General features: G+C 42.3%; 1 pseudogene; it reads right to left on the bottom strand.

Annotated features, from left to right (window-relative positions):
* Positions 1-7,379: 7,379 nt before the first annotated feature.
* Positions 7,380-7,485, bottom strand: LOC130042501 (uncharacterized; annotated as a pseudogene).
* Positions 7,486-7,917: the final 432 nt, after the last annotated feature.

The following is a 7,917-nucleotide window of genomic DNA, read 5'->3' as shown; positions in this document are numbered from 1 at the left end:
ATACGCCATGGGGAGCTTGCCAGGCTCTGCCGTGTAGGTGGGATACTCTCGGTAGCTTGTTGGGCTCTCCAAGAGGAATTGAACCAGGGTTGGCTGCATGCAAGGCAAGGGTCGGCTGCATGCAAAGCAAACGGCATACCCACTGTGCTATCACTCCACCCATTAGTCTCATACTATGTTTTTTATATCTCACAAATAAGTGCAATCATTCTATGTATGTCCCTCTCCGTTTGCCTCAAAAATAATTATTAACCCAATACCCATCAGATAATGGGTGAATATACAAGGCACTGGGTGAATATATAAGGCACTGGTAGAACTTTACAAGAAAAAACATCTATTCCAATTTTAAAAATGGGGAGAATAAATGAACATAAACTTCCTCAAAGAAGAAATACAAGTGACCAAATGGCACATGTGGTTCATATTTTATGTGCTATTTTGTATTTAAAACAGTAAACTCGTGGCTGAAGAGATAATTTTGGGCAAGGGCTGGAGCAATAGAACAGCGGTAGGGCATTTGCCTTGCGCCCAGCCAACCTGGCTGAGCCGGATTCAATTCCTCCGCCCCTCTCGGAGAGCCCGGCAAGCTACCGAGAGTGTCTCGCCTGCGCCGCAGAGCCTGGCAAGCTACCCGTGATGTATTTGATATGCCAAACACAGTAACAACAAGTCTCAAAATGGAGATGTTACTGGGCCCGCTCGAGCAAATCGATGAACAACGGGAGGACAGACAGACTTACCTTGCACATGGCTTATGTGAGTGACTCAGGTTCTATCCCTGGCCATTGAGAGTCCCATGGACCTGCCAGGAGTGGTCCCTGAGATCAGATCCAGGAGTAAGCCACGAGCACCACTAGGTGTGGCCCAAAAATCAAAATAAACTTACAGTAAACTCATGATAGACAGATCTGTGAATCAACTCCAACACTAACATTACAAACTTAAAAACAAGAGATTTTCAATAAACCTAAATGAATTTCCACATCTGAAACAATATGAAATCTTCCAAAGCATAATAGAGGATGAAAAGATGAGTTGCAAATTAACAGGTTGGAACCTAAGTAAAGATACTGTTGCATCAAAGTAGGTAAGAGTCATTTCACCAACCACAGGCACACAGTGGTACTGTGGCTGAGAGAAATTTGCAATACTTTCTCTCAATGGTTCAGACTCGGAGGGAAATCTCTCTCTATTCTGTGTGACATGCTTAAAACTCATTGAGTTCCTCTTGAAACTAGCACAGCAAGCAAGTGACTGTACTTGTAATTCACACCACACAGGGGCCATTTATTTAGTTATTTTGCAGGAAGCCAGAGGAGTCCCATAGCTGCCAGCAGTTTCTGTAGAAGCTTTCAAAACCTTCACCTCAAAGGGCTGGCAGGGGGCTCACTTTTCAGGGTTTGCACTTCTGAAGCTATAATCATCCCCTAGGACAGAGTCCCAAACCCTCCACATCACAGTTGGTAGCATGAGGTTTATGAAATTTGCTGAGGCTCACCCACTTTAGACACCTGCAGTCAAAATAGATCTGGTTATTGTTCTACGGTGAAGCCAAAGTATTGAGGGAGCTTTCAATACAGTTAACCTGGGACACTTTTTCAGCCACTAGGATCACAGAGTTGCTGCTTAAGGAAATACAAATGAGAACAGGGCTAGCGCCAAAGATGGTAACATTGGGAGATTAGTGGGAAAATCTTTTATGCACACCTAAAACCAGAATCTAGTGTTAATTTATAACCTTAACACTTAAGCAAATGTGTAAAAAATATATGTGAGACATTCACATCAAAATTTATTTTCATCAAAATACTTTTATTTAGAAAACGTGGGAGGAGAGTTAGAGTGAGAGTCATATAACATAAACGAAGAGAAATTCTGCACCTGAACTGAACCATGAGCAATCCCAGAGGGGAGAACCTAATCTTTTTAGTATTATAGAGTGTAAGGACATTCTTCAATTATACGATTGAGAACTCATATAAGTTAGAATTGTGGAGATAAACAAAATGATATTAACTCTTAATACAGTTTCTAATGTTTAGCAATGCTCAAGAAATCTATAGTTAGAGCTCTTTCCCTGAATGTTTCTTCTAAGGGGTGTCTAAATCAGCCTCTCTTAGAATCTACTCCTCTGGGGAAAAGCTCATTCTTTAAGTACCGTTGTAGCTACCTGCAACTTTCATGAGTTCAGATATGACTCATCAACATCAAGATAATAGCTGGAATTTGATAAATTATGATGCTGTTCTCAAACACCACATTTCCAATTAACATAGTTGATCTTAGAAAAGAGCAAAACAATTTCAGCTCTTCTGTTTAGAGAAGAAAATGCAGAATGAGGGCCATGAAACAAACTTGAAGCTTACACCAAGAGGGCTAATATTTGAACCATTGCGACCTAACTTCGAGTTTCCTGCCTTTCCAACCCTGGCATAGAGGGAACTGCAGGCAATAAGGTGAAATTGCAAGGTTGACCTTTAACTCTAGAAAGGCTCCTCACTTTAACACAGTTGCATATAACAAGAATTTCAGTAGTGTCCCAGCAAACTAGAAAGGGAAACTTTAAAAAGCATTAACCAAACACAGAAATTAGAGGGAGTGACAGAAAAGAATAAAGTGACAGATAAAGAATAACCTCTCTCATGGGTGGGATATAAAGAAACAAAGTAAAGGAATGACAAATCACCAAAGACAACAAAACCTGAGAACTGAGCTTAGTCACACTTCTGAGCTGACCACAGTGGGGGAAAAGGATTGTGAGAGACAAGGATTGTGAGGGACACTGAAACAATGATAGATGAATGCAGACACTCTGTGAAGGGTGTGGTGTTGGAACATAGTAGGGATGGAGCCCTTTCATGCACAGTATTGTAAATCTTGGTGCCTCAAGTGAAATCAAAAAATAAAAATAAACCATTTGCCAAATGTGTCTGAAATACAGTAACAGGACAAATCCAAGTGACAAATGTTTTAGTTCTATATTCCATGTGCCTGGGTGGAACTGCAAAAAGTAATCTACCTTTGATTCTCAGTTAGATGAAATCTACCTTTGATTCTCAGATGCTCACCACTGTGGTAAGGATCAAACATCAGAAGCTAGTAGACCCTTTATAGCTCTTAGCATATAGAAAACCTAGAAATTGTTCATGATAGGTATTCCCTTGTTCCTTGGAGAAATGAAGGTGGAGGGATGGAAAAAGGAAAGAGAAAGGATAATTCATGTAGCATTCTTTCTGCTACGAAACCTTGTCCTTTTGTGTGTTTCCGGTGAAGGAAGAGTATTTCTTGCTCAGCTCTCACTTTATTTTTGGTCTCAACTCCAGTTGCATTTTAGAAACTCCTGGAACTTTATAAAAAAAAAAAACTAATGCTGGGGAGATAGGTCAAAGTATACTGAAGTTCAGATTTGGTCCCCAGCACTGAGTTGCCTCCCCCTCACCATGGACTACTTGAAGTAATCCACAATCAATGATCCTGGAGTATAGAACCTCCAGGTCCCACGTCCTAAAAAAAAAACAACACAAATTAATGCTAGAACCTCAACTTAGTTTAATTAAATCAAATATCTAGAGAATAAAGCTTAACATCTTTAGCTGTTTTTGTTGTTTGTTGTTGTATTTAAATACATATGGTGATTGTAATTGAAGACACTTGGTTCCTCAGCTTGGGTGACCAAGGTACTTGTAGATCTGGCTATATGGTTGTCAGCTGCAGATGCAAATGTTCATGTTGCTTTACAGTCATCAATAGACAGAGAAATTTTGCAAAGGAAGAGATGGTAATATTCACTTTCCAGTAAGAGGAAAGACTAGATTATAGTCAATGAGATTCACAACGTTAGCTTTAGTGTTTGTATTTGGGGGTTTTGTTTGTCTGTTTCTTTTCATTTTGGGGTCAAATAGGGCTAGGCTCAAGGATTACTCCTGACTCTGCACTCAGGGATCACTTCTGGCAGAGCTCAAAGACCTTATGGGATGCTGGGATTGAACCCACGTCAGCCACTTGCAAGGCAAATGCCCTACCCACTGTATTATCACTGCAGCCCCTAGCTTTAGTATTTCTAATCAATCAAGTGCTCATTTTTACCCTTCTTGCAGCATGCTTAGGTGTGACATACTTTACCAAACAGGGTAGACCTTAATCCCCTAACTTCAAACTGATGTCATTAAAAGTATTTAATGTTCTAATTTCTGTTCTAAGTTACACACTCATTCCCAACAAAAGAACTTGAGTAGGCAGTGAAGAGACTAATCTGGTTCTTCCAGGAAAAACCTTTCACTTCCTTTTCCAAAAAAAAAAACTAGAATAAGTAAGTTTGTCCTTTTGAGTGGTTCAGTTTTCCTAAAGTCAAGTACCCCAGCAGTTACTAAACATGACCCAATGAAAACAGACACTGATGATTTCCCCTTCTTCTGAAACAGGACTCACTGAAGATGTGGAGTATGAGGTCAACATCCTCTCCTGCTTCCAAGTGTGATTGAAAATAATCCTCTCCTTTTCTTGAACCAAAACAGCAATGTAGGGTCATGTTAAGTCAACAAGAATCTAGATATTTGTTGTTGTTGTGCCTTTATCCCATAGACTTTACAGCCAAGCCTCTCTCTGGCCAACCAGTCAGTGTGTAACTGTTCCCCAAAACTGTCCGTCAAGCCATTCCCTACTACCTCCAAAGCCTGGCATGTTTTCTTGCCATTCATGAGATGACCATTTGAATGGTTACCCCCAAATGCTTCAATATTGGCCAGAGCTGAATACAATATAATTCAAAGTTATGTGAATCCTACAAAAAGTCAATTTTCTGTTCCTTATTTAAAAGTCCGAAGTCAAGAAGGGAGACATCCATGACATTGGCAACTATCTCCCGATCTGCCTATTGTCTGTCATCTACAAGTTGTTCACTCTAGTCATCCTAAATAGGATTGGCAGAACACTAGATGAAGGACAACCATGTGAGCAAGCCGGGTTCCGCAAAGGATTCAGCACCATCGACCATATCCACACGATAACCAAGCTCATTGAGGTTTCTCGGGAGTTCAAGATGCCGCTCTGTTTAACGTTCATTGATTTAAAGAAGGCCTTTGAGTCTGTTGAGACAGAAGCGGTCATTGAAGCCCTAGCCAATCAGGGCATTCAAGCCCAATATTTCAAGATCCTCTGTGAGCTGTATTGTGGATTCACTACCAGGATCTCACCGTTCTACAAAGAAGTGATCGTTGATGTCAAGAGAGGGATGCAGCAGGGTGATACCATTTCACCGAAACTCTTCAGTGCCACCCTCAAGAACATCATGCCACAACTGGAATGGGAAGGAATGGGAGTGAAGATAGATGGTCGGCAACTACACCACCTCCACTTTGCTGATCACATTGTTTTAATAACACCAAACATCAGCCAAGCGGCACAAATGCTGGCCGACTTTGACCATGAGTGTGGAAAGGTAGGACTACAGCTGAATCTTACGAAGACAATGTTTATGAGAAACAGCCTCGTTCCTCATGCCCCATTCGCTCTCAATGGAACGACCATCTCCAAATGCAACAGCTATGTGTACCTAGGTCGAGAAGTCAACATGACAAATGACCTGGCACCCGAGCTGCACAGGAGGAAGAGAGAGGCTTGGAACGCCTTCAAGAACGTCGAAGAAATAGCTAAGAGGACGAAGAACCTCTGGCTCCGGGCACATCTCTTTGATTCCACTGTTCTTCCTGCATTAACATATGCCTCAGAGACCTGGGCCCTACGCAAACAAGATGAGAACGCTATTCAGGTCTCCCAAAGAAGAATAGAAAGAGCTATGCTTGGAATATCACGTTTCACTCAAATGAGAGAAAGAATCCAGAGTTCTGACATCCGTCGACGATCAAGAATCAGGGACGCTGTCTCATTTGCCAAGGTGTCGAAAATCAGATGGGCTGGTCACATAATGAGATTTAAAACGACCGCTGGACTAGAGCTGTTACTGACTGGATTCCACGGGATGTCAAAAGATCGCATGGCCGCCCACCTACCAGATGGTCAGACTTCTTCGTCAAGATCATGAACGATCGGTTTGAGGCTCTTCATGTTCCCGGAGCGAACAGATGCCATTGGGCTACACTAGCACGCGATGGGGACAAATGGAGACGTTACTGGCACCCGCTCGAGCAAATAGACAACTAACGGGAAGTTAAGTGATTAAGTGATTTAAAAGTGGGCTAGAGCCATAGCACAGCGGGTAATGCATTTGCCTTGCATGCAACTGACCTCAGTTGGATTCCTCCAACCCTCTCAGAGAGCCTGACAAGCTACCTAGAGTATTCTCCCCTGCAGAGCAGAGCCTGGCAAGCTCCTCATGGCATATTCAATATGCCAAAAATAGTAGCAACAAGTATCACAATGGAAACATTACTGGTGCCCGCTCGAGCAAATCGATGAACAACAGGAGGACAGTGTTACAGTGCTATTTCAAAGTATGTTCATTAATCTTATCCATTAAGACTCATCCAAGACTATCTGTGATACCCAAATGATAGTATATACATTATCACCAAATGATACCAGACCTCTAAAATTACTAATATAACAGAAAGTTGCTAAACTCCAACTAAACTCCTAAATAACTTATTCTTTCCATGCACTAGAAATTTTAAGTTAAAAGTCAGTTTTTGCTTTTGCCCAATTCAAAGGTACCACCTTTAGCAGGTTCCTGGATCATGTATTTTACAAGTTGACAGCTTTAAAACATATGTATCCTCTAGTCAGTCATACTGAATAGCATGTAATCTCTCAAACCACTGATTTCCTACTACAAAACTTACAGAACAAGTTATTGATCCTATAGCCACATTTCAAGGATAAAATTATGCTTTAGAACTAAGACTGTCCATACCACTATTTTTTGGAGAGAAGGAAAATATAAGCAGTCATTGAGGCAGAGTATAGTAAGATAAAAAAAGTTAAAAACTGTCTCACCTCTAACAGACTAGGTTGCCATTCAGTGTATGAACTGTATTCTCAAACTCACTATGTGTGATTTGAAATGCATTTCCAGGAAATTTCCCACTGATAGTCAAATTTCCATTCTAATCTTTCCCTTTGAGGGTGGAGGGATTTATCCAGAATGATTGCTTTCTTTCTCAGAGCATCTGAGTGTTCCCCTCTCTATGGGCCTCAAGTTTTAATTTCCATTTTCTTTAAAGCTTTATGTATTTAGGCAAGAATTTAGTCTAAGTTACTCTCGCTCTTAACACAACAGTTTCTTATAGGTAGTTGTCCTCTCTTCCATCATTTCCCTGGTTGGTTCTGGGACCATCCCCGGGGGTGCTCAGTGGCTACTCCCAGCAGCCAGCTTAGGGGTTGCTCCTGGCAGTGTTTGCAGTCCTTAGAACTCTCCACCCCAAAGCTCCTCTCATTTTAACACGCATCTCCATGAAACAATATTTTCGAACTTCTTTCTCTGAACATATACTACACTTGATCTTAGCCAAAAGGCCGAGAAGCAATCACACCTACCAACTGGCCCCCTCGCGCCGTGTAATCCCATCAACGGCCAAGATTCAGAGACTATAAAACCCAACTCCCAGAAGAGAACAGCACAGAGTCTCCTGCCCCTGCGCCTGGCTGTCCTCGCCGGGCCCCTTGGAGGGGAGCGGGTTGAGTTTTCCTCCCTGCCCCGACCAGGGCTCTGCAGCCGAAGACCTCCAGAACCAGCCACCACCATGCTAAGACCACTCTCCGCACACATGAAGGTACCGGCAGAGGGACAAAGCCACGCGGTTTCCAGGGCCGAGATCTCCAAGCCTACTCGGATTGGGGCTGGGCATCCTCCACCCAGATCCTCCAAATTCCAGTAGGCGGGGGTCACACCCACCAACTGGCCCCCTGGCACGGTGTAATCCCATCAATGGCCAAGATTCAGAGACCATAAAACCCAGC

This window comes from Sorex fumeus, unplaced genomic scaffold (genome assembly GCF_029834395.1).
Source record: "Sorex fumeus unplaced genomic scaffold, SorFum_2.1 ptg000100l, whole genome shotgun sequence".
Lineage (NCBI taxonomy): Eukaryota > Metazoa > Chordata > Mammalia > Eulipotyphla > Soricidae > Sorex > Sorex fumeus.
This window is presented reverse-complemented; position numbering and strand designations above follow the sequence as displayed.